Source organism: Vipera berus (assembly GCF_964194415.1).
Source record: "Vipera berus genome assembly, chromosome: 2".
In the NCBI taxonomy this organism is placed as follows: domain Eukaryota; kingdom Metazoa; phylum Chordata; class Lepidosauria; order Squamata; family Viperidae; genus Vipera; species Vipera berus.
The window spans coordinates 169,557,684-169,575,502 of NC_138203.1; positions in this window are offsets into that span (position 1 = coordinate 169,557,684).

Genomic DNA, 17,819 nt, shown 5'->3' on the forward strand with positions numbered 1-17,819 from the left:
AGCTATCAGAAAACATGAATTTTCAGTGTTAGGTTGGTCTTTCTTTCCTTCCGCTTTCTAAAACTTACTCAACTTTGCCAAAACTTATTTTTGTATGGTGGCCTATTGCCTTTTTTTTGCCATGCAATAGCAAAGAGTTATATAAATTGCTCCAGTATTCAGCTGGATTACTTTCCATGACTTGCTTGGTTTGTTACTGCTTTGAGCAGATATGGTGGTGCTCAGGTTATTTGTATTCTTCTCTCCCCACCTAATATCCTTTTCATGATGGTTTGGGGTTTTTCATCTCTCTCCATCATCTTTTATTTGTTGGGTACTCTTAACAAGACCCGATATCCCATGTTTACAGTATATTTTCTCCAAATGATCATGTTCTTTAAAAGTATGAGACAGCATACAGGGTGGAGGTACAAAAACTATCCATATGGTGTTGTAACAACAACTTGCACCTGAACATCGGCAAGACGAAAGAGATGGTGCTAGACTTCCGGAGGAAAAAGGAGGAACCTGCCCCACTTTACATCAGAGAGGACTGTGTGGAGAGAGTTTCCTCCTTTAAATTTCTGGGAGTCTACCTCTGTGAAGATCTGACCTGGAAAGTTAACACAACTCAGGTGGCCAGAAAGGCCCAACAGAGACTCCACTTCCTCAGGGTCTTGCAGAAGAACAGGGTAGAACAATGGTTAATGACCCTCTTTTACCGGTCTACTATAAAGAGCGTCCTCTCGCACTGTATTGTGGTTTGGTATGCTGGTCTGACAGCCGTGGATAGGAAAGCATTACTGAGGGTGGTGAGCACAGCACAAGACATTGTGGGCTGTCCCCTGACACCACTGGATGACATCACCAGGGCTCATTGCCTTGGAAGAGTGAGGAAAATTCTCAGGGATGACTCACACCCTGGTCGTATCTCTCTCTCTTTTTTTTAATTAAAAAGTTTTACAATACATTTTATCTTTAACAAACCAAAAAAAGAAAAAAAAACCTCCCAACCCCCTCCCCTCCCACCCTCTTCCCCCTCCCTAACCCTCCCCAACCCCTCCCTCCCTTTCCCCTCCCCCCCCGCTTCCCAGAGCAAAATACAGGGTATAAAAATACAAACAATCATAATCTAACTTACGCAAACAATCCTAAACTATTTAAACTACCGAACTTTAACTCATATAAGAAAACTCCAAACATATATATATATGTATATATATATATATATATATATATGTGTATATATATATATATATATATATATATATATATATATATATATATATATATATATATATATATATATATATATATATATATATATATATATATATATATATATATATATATATATATATATATATATATATATATATATATATATATATATATATATCATATCAATAATTATACAAATACAAAATAATACTTTCCAATCTAATACCAAAACACAGGGTATAAAAATACAAACAATCATGATCTAACTTACGCAAACAATCCTAAACTATTCAAACTATCAAACTTTAACTCATATAGGTAAATTCCAAACATACATATATATATCATATCAATGATTATTCAAATACAAAATAATACCTTCCAATCTGATACCCAATAAAAACAATCCCAAATAAACCAATTTATATCAATTGTCTAAAACTATTCCTCATTCCAACTAAGCTTTAAATTCACATTATTCTAATGTGTTATACAACTTAAAATACCATAGATTACTTTCCAAACTTAAAATTTTTTATATAATCACATCATTCTTATATTCTTATATTCTATTACCTATTCCAATATTACCCATAAAAATATTACAAGTTAGCTTCAATCACAAAGAAAACAATTTATATCAATTTTATAAAACTATTCTTCTATCCAACTAAAAGCTTAAAATTTTTCATCCAAATAACAAATCATAACCTACAGAATATCAATAAACACTACTACAAATCTTCCCGATTAACTTTTCATAATCATCTTAAAACTAAAGCAACACAAAATATTACATAATTATTTTATAAGGGTAAAAAATATATCCCCAAATATTTAGTCCTTCTAGCAATTCTAATTCCCATAATCCTTATTACATTATTGTCTCTTACAGTTATGTGACTAAATCTTCAGGCTTGATTCATTCGTCCAGAAGTAACACGCCTCTTCCAATTTCTGGCCTTCTCCAGTGATAATGAAATTTGACCCACTCCTGTATCTTTCACATCTGTCTGTGTTAACCCTTCAGCAACTTGCGGGTTCTCTCTGGAACGTTGAGACTCTCTCTCACCTTTTTTCTTTGTAGATTCCAAAGATGGTATGGGGACTGCTTTTAAAACATTACTGTAGAAATCACGTGCCTGAATCTCCGTGGTAAAACAGTACCTCGTACCTTCATAGGTCACCACCATACCCACTGGTATTTGCCATCTAAACTTGATATCACGTCATCTCAATTCTTGTGTCAAAAAAGCAAATTCCTTCCTTTTTCTTAAAATCTTTGCAGGGATCTCTTTTAAAATCAGAACTTTTTGCTCAGCAATTACAAAATCAATATTGTAGGAGGCCTGGATAACTTCATTTCTAATCATTCTCTTTGTAAAATAAACCACCACATCTCTGGGTAGTTTCCTTTGTCTTGCGATCCACGAATTAACACGGAAGATTTTATCTATATCTTGCATTATTTCATCTGCTGGTCGCTTCAACACCCCTTCCAAAGCCTCAGAAACCATTTTCTTCAAATTTTCCTTAGGATTTTCTTTCAGACCTCTAATCCTTAAAGCAAATTCCATCTGATAATACTGTGTCGAAATCAAATCATAATCCATTTTCTCTATCACATTTTCAGTTTCTGTCATTTTGGCTTCCAATCTAATATCATTTTGAGCAAGATCTTCCACTCTTTCATCCAAAATCTCAATACTTTTAACCATGCTTTGTATTGCAGATGTGATGTCTGCTCTCATTTCTGTTAATTTCTCTGTAAACTTCTCCTCCAACTTTTTCTCCATTATCTCAACAAATTGCTGCATTTGCTTTTCCATAGTCTCTTGCAACAGATTCTGCAAATCTTTTGCTGTAAAAGCTGATACAGATTCAGATGCAGAGGACAATGAAATTTTCACCGAAGACTGCTGCCTCAGGGCAGGAACTTTAGAAGACATAGCCGCCATTTTCACCCTCTATTGTTAACTACGCACTTTCACTTACAGATTCAGCAAAGTCCATTGAGTTAAAGATCAAAACATCATCTTCACCAAAATCTCCTGCATCGCTCTGCCTGCGTCCTCGTTCTCAAAAGCTCTTCCTTGCTAGCAGGGATGGTTGCGAACGCCCTGTTCTGCTCCAAAAAACCCGGAGCAGAGGCGCCTCGCAGTCCGGAGCATGCCCAGGCTTCGGGGGGGCTCAATCCTTCCGCCGCCAAAACTCTAAGTTCTGGCGGCCCCGGAGAGCTCTACCCCACCTGGACACTCACCCCCTCCTCTTCTCCCAAGGTGGGGGCTTCCGAGCCGCCGAACAGCTGATCGGCGCTGTTTTCGGCGGCTCTACCGAGCCGCGAGGCTGACAGCCAAGAAATGGCTGCCTCCGGCGTCACCTTGCCATCCGGAAGCCCCCTGGTCGTATCTCTTTACTCTCCTACCATCGGGTAGGAGATATAGGAGTATAGCCAGCCGTACCAACAGGCTGAAGAACAGCTTTTATCTGTGGGCTGTTAGGCTTTTGAATGGGATATAATTTTATAAACTTTATGCATGATTGACTTGCGAGGCCGGTGTGTTGTGCAATTAGCTCACATGGTGTAATAAGATGGAAGGTTTGTTGTCACTGTAAGTTGGGGGTGGGGGCACAAAGGGAGGCTCAGCCAATCTCAATGTATACATGGTTGTACTTCGACAATAAAGGTTCATTCATTCACATCCACAGTTCCAAACTTGCATAGTGGTGGTCCTCGACGTATGACCACAATTGAGGCCAAAAATTATGTTGCTAAGCAAGACAGTTGTTAAGTGAGTTTTTCTGCATTTTACAACTTTTCTTGCCATGGTGGTTAAGTGAAACACTGCAGTTGTTAAATTAGTAATACGATTGTTAAGTGAATCTATCTTCCCCATTGACTTTGCTTGTCAGAAGGTTGCAAAAAGTGATCATGTGACCCTGGGACACTGCAACCATCAGTTGCCAAGTGTCTGAATTTTGATCATGTGACTCTGGGGATGCTGCAGGTATGAAAAATGGACATAAGTCACTTTTTCCAGTGCTGCTGTAACTTTGAACGGTCACTAAACAAACTGTTGCAAATCTAGGATTACCTGTATTCTGGGCATAGCCCGGGTTCTGTCTCCTTATTTAAAGCAATGCCTTTGCTATGAAAGAACTTACTGTTGCTGAGTTTTCTATTTTGTTTTTTCTTGAGTTCTGAACCTAAAGACTGATTAAATTTGCATATCTTATGTCTAGCTGAAGATTCCTTTCCTTGCTGCTGATTCAAAATGCTGTTCACCCCTCTTGGTGTCAGCACAAAACAAAAAAATATATCATACAATTAGCCATCTGGACCGCCAATCCTTATCTTCATTCTGTTGCTTCTATTGCGAGTCCCTGCCAAACCATGTTGTCTAGATTTGTGAGGGTGACAGTTGTTATACTATATCACCATGGCATTAAAACAAAATTCGAACAGTATATGAAAAATAAAGTTTCCCTAAACGTCTGCTGGCTATATCTATACATTTTCCTTGATAGCACTCTACTCCCTTCTTTTTAGCCTTTTTTCCAACTTCCCAGCTTAAAAAAGGCAAGGCACTAGGAGCTGAAAGTTACAGAGACTGTTTAAGCAGGTTGCTAAGCGACCTGTTCACACTCGGCCTTCTTACCCTTCCACTTTTAAATTAGCCTGTACGGATTGCATTTCCTTCGATTTGAGCCATCTGAAGGCCTATCGCTGCGATGCATTCTGCTGCTCTGCAACCTGGCTGCCTGAGGAGAATTTGGCTCTCTGGAACAGTTTCCTTCAGCTTTTTTTTTGTGTGTGCAAAAAAAGGTGTCAGAATGCCATTCTGAGCGTTCTATGGGGAAAAAAGCCCTGGATATATCACATATAATTGAAGATTATAATTAGTTGCGTGTGCACGTTCAGCAAGTGTGATGTATTTGTGCTGGCATTTCTAGGCCTCTTTCCAACCACTTCCAGAAAAATTTGTAACAAATGTTGGAATTCTTAAGGCCATGTTTGGTATTTCCCAGCAATCTGTTACTGGAAGGAAAAAGCAATCCCTGCTGTGTTACTGATCCCAGAGAAGCATTTGCATGTATGCAGGTATCCTTAAGGTGCCATAGTTATGGATGAGAAATATTAGTTGCAAAGTTGGCATTTCTGGATGTAATATAGATATTTTGGACTTATTTTTGTTTCTTTGCATGTTTGATATTTTTAAAAAGGCATATGCTACTGACTACGCTTATGCACATATGTAACATCTTTTGCTAGGATACATGACCACTGCTTGTCCAGAATGTGAAAAGTGAAAGATTGTGACTAAACAAAATTTTAATGTACAGATAATACCACCAGAAATTATTTTAGCCTTTTTAATAAATGTTGTTATTGATGTTAAGCTCACCATGGAAAACATCATATATTGTTATGTATATACTAGGTCACAGGTCTGCAACCCGCGGCTCTAGAGCCGCATGCGGCTCTTTCAACCGTCTCCTGCGGCTCCCAGTCCTCTGCCATGTGCAGTCCAAAAAAACAAAGTGGGACTAAAAACTTTCAACCAATCAATTCAAATATGCAGGGTAGGTGCATATCTCGCCTTGGCTCCACTCTTCAGTCAAACCCTGTTCTGCGCATGTGCGCATGTACGCGCATGTGCACACATTTTTTGTGGCTCCCAGTTTTTCCTTTTGTGAGGGAACCGGTTCCAAGTGGCTCTTTCACTGTTTCAGGTTGCTGACCCCTGTACTAGGTTAATTATTTAAAGACTGAAGTGCAACATAACTAGATTCTAAGTAATCTATTTTTCAAAACACACAACAGTCCAAACAGTAAAAGTAAAGTCCAAATTAAGAATATTTCATTCTTAAGAATTGTTTAATTTAAAGTGGTTTAGTTGTAATAGATGGTTAGATTAGATTCAAAATAGTTTTCAAGAATATATACAAAAGATACTATTTTTTTCTCTAGCATCAGCTAAATTAGACATATTACATTGAGAAAAATGTTTCTCATTTCTTTCCTGTTACCTTGATTTCATTGCAGAGATGTTAACATAGGAAATAGATTATTTTGTTATCTAATTTTACCTTCCAAAAAACAGAAGCAGATGAAAAATGTGAGGTTCTTTCCTGTTGGCTTTTTTGAATTACCGGTAGCTGTTTTAGATTCTAAAAGTTTAGTTCCTAAAGAAGTAACCCTGTAAATAATTTTAATGTCCTCCTCTAGTGCAGGCTCTTTTATGACTTGTGGACTTCAACTCCCAGAATTCCTGAGCCAACATGGCTCAGCTTGGAAACTTCTCCCTTTCCCCTCAGCATAGCTGGCTCAGGATTTCTGAGAGCTGAAGTCCATGAGTCATAAAAAAGGGCCAAGATTGCCTAGCCCTGCAATAGGCTTTCAGAGGGAGCTTTTTTTTTGCAAATAAAAAGGTGCCGGAACGCCGTTCTGAGCATTCTATGAGAAAAAAAGCCCTGACTCCCCCCCAAAAAAAACTCTGCCTACACACTGAACCTGACCTAGTTGACTCAGATTGGGAGCTTTCTGTATTGAGAAGGGATGTTTCCGGCTTGAACGGGGTAGTCATTAGAAGGAGAGTGGACCTTCCATATCTTGCATTTAGTTCCTAGCTGTGTGTTCTCCTTGAAAACTCCTTGCATGACTCTGATGATGCTATCTACTTGCCTTTAGAGCCCTAACTACTGATAAACATTATGAGTCATTCTGAAGCAGGATTACGTTTTGCCATCATTATTGTCCTTTAGATCAGGGCTTTTCAACCTTTTCACCCATTGTACCACTTTTAGGATATGGCAACATCCAAGTACCACCAGTCGCCTAGCAAGGTGTCAAAAACTTGACCCCCCCAAAAAAAGGAAAAAAGTGACTACAGGTAGTCCTCGACAACAGTTCACTTAGTGATTGTTCGAAGTTACAATGGCACTGAAAAAAGTGCCCTCCAAGCCACAGTCAAGCAAGCCACCTGCCTGCCCGCCTGGTGGCGCTCTTCCTCCTGTCCAAGGTTTTCATTGTTGTGAGCATTTCTGTTGAGGATTGGCAGTGGGGGAGGGGTGGGGGGGTGTTTGGTTTTTATTTTCCCCCCCTGCTGGGTGGTTGCAGCAGGTTTTGGTCACTTCACATGACCCTGGGACACTGTGACTGTCATAAATATAAATCAGTTGCCAAGCATCTGAATGTAAATCACAAGACCCTGGAGATGCTGCAACATTGCAGCTGATCAGCGCTTCTTCTGGGCTCAGCAGAAGTGTCAGGATCAGCACTGAGCTCCAGCTGGAGCTTGGCGCTAATCCTGGCACTTCTGCTGAGCCATGGCAGCCCTGCAGCTCCAGCCATCTCTCACTCAGCGTTGTGCGGTGCTGCCACCGGTTCAGCTCATTTCCCTCCCCTGATACCGCTTTTCTAGGATGGCCACATACCATCTGCCAGGTGCTAATGTACCACACGTGGTACCTGTACCACTGGTTAAAAAGCCCTACTTTAGATATCAGAAATTTCAATTGGTCACTATTTTTTCTAGCCAGAAAATCCAGGACCCAGCAACCTGGGAAAGAGGATAAGCTAAGATCAGAGAGGCATATCAGGTGCTGTGTTCTGAACTAGGCTCCTGGGATTTTGCCACAGGGCTCAATAGCAATAGCACTTAGAGTTATGTGCCTCCCCATAGTGCTTTACAGCACTCTCTTAGTGGTTTACAACATCAGCATTATTTTCATATTGCTCCCAACAATTTGGCTCCTCATTTTACCAACCTCAGAAGGATGGAAGGCTGAGTCAATCTTGAGCCGGTCAGAATCGAACTCCTGGTAGTGAGCAGTGAGTTAGTCTGCAATACTGCATTCTAACCACTGCGCCAACAAACATCTCAGTTGAGCTCTCCTACAAAGACTTTTATTTGTGTGTCATCCCAGAGGTGTTCCCTATATCTATGAGAACCCCAGAGCAACGTTGGTCTTTCCCCTTGTGTAATGGGGAAAGCTGACTTTGGGGAAGGTATGAGAGAGCCATTAAAGGGGATTTGGAGGAAGGTTTATACATTCATGAAATAAAAGGAATCAAACCCTTCTATCTTTTAAGGTTCTTTATAACCATGAAGAATATTCCTGGAATCCTTGCTGTTTCTGTTTCTTGATCTCACCTGCCTTGAAAGCCTGATAATTTCTTCATAAATTTTTATTTTTATTAATTGTATTAATTAATTTTATTAATTACAATTTTAATTGCTACCAGTGATAGCAATACTCTAAACTATTCAAAATAAGCTGTATGCTAAAAGAAAAACATAAAATTAGATCAAAGAAAAAAGAAATAGGGAGAAGAAAAAATAAAAACAAACAAAAGAATGAAAGGAAAAAAGCAGAAACAATACAATCATACAATACCAGTAAGGCTTTTCTATTTTGTAGGGTATAAAAACTAGAACATAAAAAAAAATCATGTTTATGCAACTACTCAAGAGTTAATTTTTGATTCCCAATTAATACCCATCTAGAATGTCTAATTTTGCCTTTCAAAAACACACGGTCAAGAGGTGACAATTTTTTAGCCAGCTTTTAGGATCGGTTTATTAATCAATGGACTTTACCAAACTAATAGAATTCTCTCATGTTTATAATAGCTCCAGCTTAGAAAGGATAAAACCAGCTCTCTTAAAACATTCATTAAAGAATCCAATGGAACTAAAAAATATGTTTTTGTTTGACTAGGTCAAAATGGAGGATAATGGTGGGGAAAAGAAAACATTTTTAAAGATGACTTCATTTCCAACTGATTTAAATACAGGAGATCAGCAGTTCAAAGCTGCAGTGCAAAAAAGCCCTTAGATAACAAAACCTCTGTTTGGGAATCACACTGATGGTGTTATTTAGGTGGGTAATGTCTATGGAGATGCTCAATCATCCAGGTCATGATTGTCCCAAAGGTGCTTTTTCCAAATGGCAACTGGACTTTCTTGGATTTTTTTTTCTTTGAAAACATTTTGCTTCTCATCCAAGAAGCTTCTTCAGTTCTGGAGAATTAGATCCTTTCTGAAAAACTAAAGAAGCTTCATTGATGAGAAGTGAAACATTTTCAAAGAAAAAAACCAAGAAACTCCAGATGCCTTTTGGAAAAAGCACCTTTGGGATAGTTGGGTAATGGAACGTCTGCAAGCAGTCAGCCAAGCTCAGAGAGCACCAAAGTCTCCATAGTTCATCCCCACATTACAGATATTCTCTGCTAATGTACTGCTATCTTTGGTACATTAGAACATATGTATTGTTCTTGAGCATTTATAATTGGAATTCTTATTCAGGAAGAAGGCTGGAATATACTGTCTCACTGAATTAATTTAAGAGGCACTATCCTACTTCATTAGGGCAAAGGTCTAGTGGATGATTCAATCATTTCATATAACTCAGACTGGAATATTGTCTTTCAGATGTGAATCAATGCCTATAAAACATTTTTATGTCTGTTTAATGTGGAAATGATATGAAGGAGAGAGCAAATCAAAACTGAAACAAAAAAAAATGGCACCCACAAGAGTAATGTGCTCATTGCGCATGTGTTTGTGTCTGCATTAGGACATTAGAGATGAATGCAGGCATGTTGAAAACCAGGATGATTTGTATATTTATATATAAGCCAGTCAACCAATGCAAACAAGTTTTAGTTATCTGGAATCAATGAGCCCACAGCCCAGGGGCCACTTTGCAAAGCACTGCAAATGAGTTTATTATTATTTTTTAATTGTGAATTAGATAACCTGAGTTACAATTAACCTTGATAAAATTGTACACGATGTGCTCAGTTGCTACCAATTCTTCTGTAATTCAGAAGTTTATGAAAATCAAAGTGCAACTCATACTCTTTCCTCCCCCTCCCCCCACCTGATCCCCACATCCTGGAAGCTCATGACTTGATTTTGCTTAAGTAGAGAAGAGCTGCAGGAGACGTCAACAAGCGTCAAGAGGAAGCATTGTGCTGCTGACAACCTCAACAGCCTGGGGCTGAGGACTGCATGAGTGTGAGTCAGACGGAGGGTCTGAAAGAATACGTGCAGAGGAAACCGGTCCATGAATGGTTTACAATGAATAAACTCTCTACTCCCCAGACATGGCAGAAATGATCCTTGCAAGCCGATCGGTTCATTTGTGGCTTGAAATGTTCTCCATATGTAAAAGAAGGAAAAAGATTTGCTTTGCATTTCAGACACACATTTGGTTCATCCTCCCACCACTGTAAATAGAAGCAAAATAATTCAGTGTATCATAAAGTGATATTATATGGATTATGACCTTGTCTTGCAGGAGCTGCTTCAGGGTTTTTTTCCCCAAGAAAAATTAACAGTATCATGCATAAAGAAATGAGATTAACTAATAAAATATTTTGTAAAAGGAGATAAACCTTGAATAATAATTTATGCAGGGAATAATAATAATAATAATAATAATAATAATAATAATAATAATAATAATAATAATAATAATAATAATGTATTTATTTGAATCCCCTTCATGGATTACTGCCTTGTCGTGGCGAAGGGGCTTGCGTAATTCAATGAAGCTATGAGCTATGCCGTGCAGGGCCACCCAAGACGGACAGGTCATAGCAGAGAGTTCTGACAAAACGTGATCCACTGGAGAAGGAAATGGCAACCCACTCCAGTATCTTTGCCATGAAAACCCTATGGACAGTACCAAAAGGCAAAACGATATGACGCTGGAAGATGAGCCCCTCAGGTCGGAAGGTGTCCAATATGCTACTGGGGAAGAGCAGAGGGCTAGTACTAGTAGCGCCAGAAAGAATGAAGCGACTGGGCCAAAGCCGAAAGGACGCTCAGCTGTGGATATGTCTGGTGGTGAAAGGAAAGTCCGATGCTGTAAAGATTTTTTCTCCATAGGAACCTGGAATGTAAGATCCATGAATCAAGGAAAACTGGACGTGGTCAAACAAGAGATGACAAGACTGAACATTGACATCTTAGGTATCAGCGAACTAAAATGGACAGGAATGGGTGAATTTAATTCAGATGACCATCAGGTATACTACTGTGGGCAAGAATCCTTCAGAAGAAATGGAGTAGCCTTCATAGTCAATAAAAGAGTAGGAAAAGCAATACTGGGATACAATCCTCAAAATGACAGAATGATCTCAGTTCGAATCCAAGGCAAACCATTCAATATCACAGTAGTCCAGGTCTATGCCCCAACCACCAGTGCTGAAGAGGATGAAATTGACCAGTTCTATGAAGCACTACAGCACCTTATAGAACTAACACCAAAAAATGATGTTCTTATCATCATGGGGGATTGGAATGCTAAAGTAGGAAGCCAAAAGATAACTGGAATAACAGGCAAGTTTGGCCTTGGAGTGCAAAATGAAGCAGGGCACAGGCTGATAGAATTCTGTCAAGAGAATACAATGGTCATAGCAAACACTCTTTTCCAACAACCCAAGAGACGGCTCTACACATGGACATCACCAGATGGTCAACACAGAAATCAGATTGACTATATGCTCTGCAGCCAAAGATGGAGAAGCTCTATACAGTCAGTAAAAACAAGACCAGGAGCTGACTGTGGCTCAGACCATGAGCTTCTCCTTGCAAAGTTTAGGCTTAAACTGAAGAAAGTAGGGAAAAGCACTAGGCCACTCAGGTATGAATTAAATCATATCCCTGTTGAATATACAGTAGAGGTGACAAATAGATTTAAGGAATTAGATCTGATAGACAGAGTGCCTGAAGAACTATGGACAGAGGTTCGCGACATTGTACAACAGGTAGCAACCAAAACCATCCCAAAGAAAAAGAAATGCAAGAAAGCAAAATGGCTGTCTGAGGAAGCTTTGCAAATAGCTGAGGAAAGGAGGGAAGCGAAAGGCAAGGGAGAAAAAGAAAGATACACCCAATTGAATGCAGAATTCCAGAGAATAGCTAGAAGAGATAAGAATGCCTTCTTAAATGAACAGTGCAAAGAAATAGAAGAAAATAATAGAATAGAATCACAATGAGGTGGTCACTGACCTCGAGCCAGACATCCTAGAATGTGAAGTGAAGTGGGCCTTAGAAAAGCTGAGCAACAACAAAGCTAGTGGAAGTGACAGTATTCCAGCTGAGCTATTCAAAATCTTAAAAGACAATGCAGTAAAAGTGCTACACTCAATTTGCCAGCAAATTTGGAAAACTCAACAATGGCCACAGGATTGGAAAAGATCAGTTTACATTCCAATTCCAAAGAAAGGCAGTGCCAAAGAATGTTCAAACTATCGCACCATTGCACTCATTTCTCATGCTAGTAAAGTCATGCTTAAAATCCTACAAGCTAGACTTCAGCAGTATGTGGATCGAGAACTACCAGAAGTGCAGGCAGGATTTCGAAGAGGCAGAGGAACTAGAGATCAAATTGCCAACATACGCTGGATCATGGAGAAAGCTAGGGAGTTCCAGAAAAACATCTACTTCTGCTTCATTGACTATGCTAAAGCCTTTGATTGTGTGGATCATAACAAACTGTGGCAAGTTCTTAAAGAGATGGGAGTACCAGACCATCTTATTTGTCTCTTGAGAAACCTATATGCGGGTCAAGAAGCAACAGTGAGAACTGGACACGGAACCATTGATTGGTTCAAAATTGGGAAAGGAGTCCGGCAAGGCTGTATACTGTCGCCCTGCCTATTTAACTTATATGCAGAGCACATCATGAGAAAGGCAGGGCTAGATGAATCAAAAGTTGGAATTAAGATTGCCGGAAGAAATATCAACAACCTAAGATACGCAGATGATACCACTCTAATGGCAGAAAGTGAAGAAGAACTAAAGAGCCTCTTGTTGCAGGTGAAGAAGGAGAGTGCAAAACTTGGGTTGAAACTTAACATTAAGAAAACCAAGATCATGGCATCTGGCCCTCTCAATTCCTGGCAAATAGATGGGGAAGAAATGGAGGTAGTGACAGATTTTATTTTCCTGGGCTCCAAGATCACTGCAGATGGGGACTGTAGCCAAGAAATTAAAAGACGCTTGCTCCTGGGGAGGAAAGCCATGGCAAATCTAGACAGCACACTAAAAAGCAGAGACATCACCCTGTCAACAAAAGTGCGTATAGTCAAGGCTATGGTCTTCCCAGTTGCAACGTATGGCAGTGAAAGTTGGACCATAAGAAAGGCTGAGCGCCAAAGAATTGAGGCCTTTGAACTGTGGTGCTGGAGAAGACTCCTGCGAGTCCCTTGGACCGCAAGGCGATCAAACCGGTCAGTCCTAGAGGAGATCAATCCTGACTGCTCTTTAGAAGGCCAGATCCTGAAGCTAAAACTCAAGTACTTTGGCCACCTAATGAGAAGGAAGGACTCACTGGAGAAGAGCCTAATGCTGGGAAAGATCGAGGGCAATAGAAGAAGGGGACGACAGAGAATGAGGTGGCTGGATGGAGTCACTGAAGCAGTAGGCGTGAGCTTAAATGGACTCCAGAAGATGGTAGAGGACAGGAAGGCCTGGAGGAATGTTGTCCATAGGGTCGCGATGGGTCGGACACGACTTCGCAGCTAACAACAACATTTATTTGAATAATTGATGTGGCTGCCCACCTCACAGCAGTGATTCTGCATGATGTACACAGTTTGAAGCCTAACTGTGAAAACAAACATAATATCAATGGAAAACCTGTTCTGATTTTCCACTGGTTTGAGAGAATCTAGCATAGTACAGCAATAGAAAAATAGATACTTCTAACAAACAAAACTGGCACATAAGATTCTCTTTTCAGATCATTATATTATTTACTATGTGCAGGACTAAAGATTTGTGAATAGAGTCTGGCAACCTCTTGAACTAAATTTTGGAAAATCTGCTTTTGTGATCCAGGATTTGCTTTGATACAACTCTTGATAATTGGGATTGGTTTCCATAAGAAGTGCAATCTGTTTTTTATGGGAACTCTGCTGGATCTGGAGTGCATCGCTATATAACTATAAATTATGCTACGTATTACAGAACTGTATGCAAGAGCACTTCAACAGATACCTTAAAAACTGTGATATCTACTGTATATTTATTTATTTATTTATTTATTTATTTATTTATTTATTTATTTATTTATTTATTTATTTATTTAGATTTATATACCGCCCTTTCCCGAAGGACTCAGGGCGGTTTACAGGATATTTAAAAGAAAATCAATACAAAAGTTAAAAACAAATTAAAAAAGATTAAATGGAACCCTGAGAAAAAATAAAAACCCAGTTAAAATTAAAAATTAAAAAATTCTCAGCCTAGGCCAGAGAGCTTGAAGAGCCAGGTCTTCAGGTCCCGGCGGAATGAATGGAGGTCGGGGGCAGTCCTAAGCTCCGCGGGCAGCTGGTTCCAAAGGGCAGGCGCGCCCACTGAGAAGGCCCTACCTCTGGGTGTTACCCGCCAGCAATCTTTAACCGGCGGCACCCTGAGAAGACCCTCCCTGTGGGAGCGCACTGGACGAAGGGAGCTTGATGCTGGCAGCAGGTGTTCCCTCAAATATCCCGGACCCTCGCCATTTAGGGCTTTATAGGTCATCACCAGCAACTTGAATCTCACCCGAAGGGCAACCGGAAGCCAATGCAGCTCGCGGAGTAGAGGTGTTACATGGGAGTATCGGGAGACCCCCATCACGACTCGCGCGGCCGCATTCTGCACCAGCTGAAGCCTCCGGGTGGTCCTCAAGGGCAGCCCCATGTAGAGAGCGTTGCAGTAGTCTAAACGGGAGGTCACGAGCGCATGAGTGACTGTGCGTAGGGCATCTCAGTCCAGGTAGGGTCGCAACTGGCGCTTTACAGGAAAGGAGGGAACTGAGCCAAGGAGTTTATCATGTATACGCACATGTAAAGTAGACATCAGAAGAAAGAAAATGAGTTGAAACTTGGAAGAAACAGACTGGATTGGATTATATGTTCTGGTTAAATTAACTGTTCTGAGTGATAAGTTGGCAAACTTTCACACTTACAGGTTTAGATGTACCAGTACAAAAGCAGATTTCCAAATTTGGAGATTTCCAAAAATAAAGAACTTTACTTATCTCCTTTTGTTCATGAACTTCTGTTGTGGAAAAGTGTAGTTAGGCGATCCTAGCTAAGTAACCTGCAAAATAAGTTCAATGGTTTCTTGTGAAAGACTATTTCACAATGAGCTCCTTTTCCTTTTCCCTGTTCTATTTGTTTCCGATAATTTATATAAAAGTCATAGAAGTTGACAAGCAACTCGTAAAAATCAGTTAGAGAAAGAAGAAGGCAGTTAAGGTAATTAAAAACAATTAATTGACAACTCTTTTGTACGCTTTGTTAAGAACAAAGACTTAAGGTCAATAGGATAAGTCAGAGTTGATGATGGGAAGTGGAGGGCATAGAGGCAGAGAGACTTGAACATTCAGCCTTTTTAAAGCAAGCATAAAGTACTAGCCTTGTCTATTGCTATCTTATCTAGGAAAGTGTGACATCAATTGCACTGTGATTGAAGAGTTTTGATAAGAACATTCACTTTGTTGAGCTGCTGATTTTTTTTTTTATTACTAAACATTGTTGCTCAACTCTCCCTCAATCCATACCCCTAAAATTTTTTGTTATATAGAGAATTTGTGGAGAATTTTTTCAGCTTTTGCAGGTGCTGGGCCTGTCTTCATGCCTCATGGTAAATCAGATTGGTTAAGTGGTTATATCTGAACCATATGTTAGGCTTTGGTGGTTTAAACTTTAGATTAATTTTTTTTAGTGCAGCTTACTATGTGCATGCAAACCCAGCAATTTAATGGTTTATGTCAGGGGTGTCAAACTCAATTTCATTGAGGGCCGCATCAGCATTGCAGTTGCCCTCAAGGGGCTGGGTGGGTATGGCCAGAGTGGGCATGGCCTACTGGGTGGGCGTGGCTAGAGTGCATATGGCCTACTGGGTGAGCATGGCCAGCTCTACATCGTTCGCATCAAGGGTGCCTATGGGGGCCTGGGCAGGAGTGGGACAGATCTGAGGGTCTCTGGCAGAAGGAGGGTCTCTGGGCCAGGGCCAAGTCAGTGGGGGCTGTTCCCTCACTGTTTCCAGGATGGCTTCGTGGGCCACATGAAACCACTTCGTGGGCCAGATCCGGCCCCCGGGCCTTGTGTTTGACATGTCTGGTTTATGTGAACCTAGAAAGGGAATTGAGTTACTATAGTTTAAATAGATTGTATGAAGACCCAAAAGCTATTTTGCTTCTAGTTTTATATTGAGAAATGAAAGTTTAGGTGGATTTAGATTTAAATTTACATTTAGATTGAAGTTGTTTCAGAGGTATCTTAATACAATTAATTTGTGTATCAAATGTTTTCAAACCATCCGATTTGTTTCTGAATTTGGGATTTAGATTAATACAATTAATTTTGTTGTGGTAAGAAAGAAAAGGTGAGATTTGGAGGAAAAAGATGGGAGACATCATGGACATGTTTTAGAAGGCAGATGGAAGTGTCATCTCAAGAATCAAAAGATTTTCAAACATTTGGCATAAAGGGCAAAATAAATGTAGGTTACTATCCTATTCTCATGAGATTTTGGGATGAAATCTAGTGAACCTAGTGACAACCCAAAAGTAATATTGTCAAAATGTCACACAATTTGGTAATGTTATGAGATTTTTGCTTTATTTTCTTTTTGCCACGCAATGCTTCAAAACAAACATTTTTTTTAAAAAAATGCTGGTGATATTGTTTTTGGGCAGGGATGTTATTTTAGTTGTGTTTTTAACATATGTATTGTGCATATTATAAGAGGGTCTTTTTGGAGTTGGGTGACCTTAATAAATCTAAGAAATAAATTTAAAAATGAGTAAATCCTTGCATAAACATACTAGACAGAGAAGAGATTACTCTAAGTGAGAGGTAATCAGGGAATAGGCCAGAGTGTCCATCTGAGATCAGAGGAAAAGGGCTACGTTTTTAGAATATTGTAAGCAAATAATATGATTTAGTGACAAACAAAATATAATCAGGAGTCTGACAGCACCCCTACGGTGATTAACAAAAGCTTAAGCTTTTGTGCCACTGTAGACTAATATGGCTCTCCCCTTACAATGATTTAATAACAAACTGAATATGAAAGGAGGAAAAAAAAAGAGAAAGGAATCAAAGCGAACAGTAGGTTTCATGGAGCCTGTGCAGCAGATTAGTCTTTCCCAAAAGGATTTGGACGAGGGGATAGATGGGGAACTCATCAAATTTGCAGATGACACCAAGCTGGCAGGAATAGCCAACACTCCAGAAGACAGGCTTAAGATACAGGAGGATCTGAACAAACTGGAACACTGGGCGCTATCTAACAAAATGAAATTCAATGGTGAAAAAAGTAAGGTTCTACATTTAGGCAGGAAAAATCAAATACACAGGTATAGTATAGGTCAGGGGTAGGCAACCTCAGCTCTTTTATGACTCATGGACTTCAACTCCCAGAATTGCTGAGTCAGCAATTGCTGACTCAGGAATTCTGGGAGTTGAAGTCCATGAGTCATAAAAGAGCCGAGGTTGCCTACCCCTGGTATAGGTGGTACCTTGCTCAATAGTAGTAACTGCGAGAGGGATCTTGGAGTCCTAGTGGACAATCACTTCAATATGAGCCAGCAGTGTGCTGCAGCTG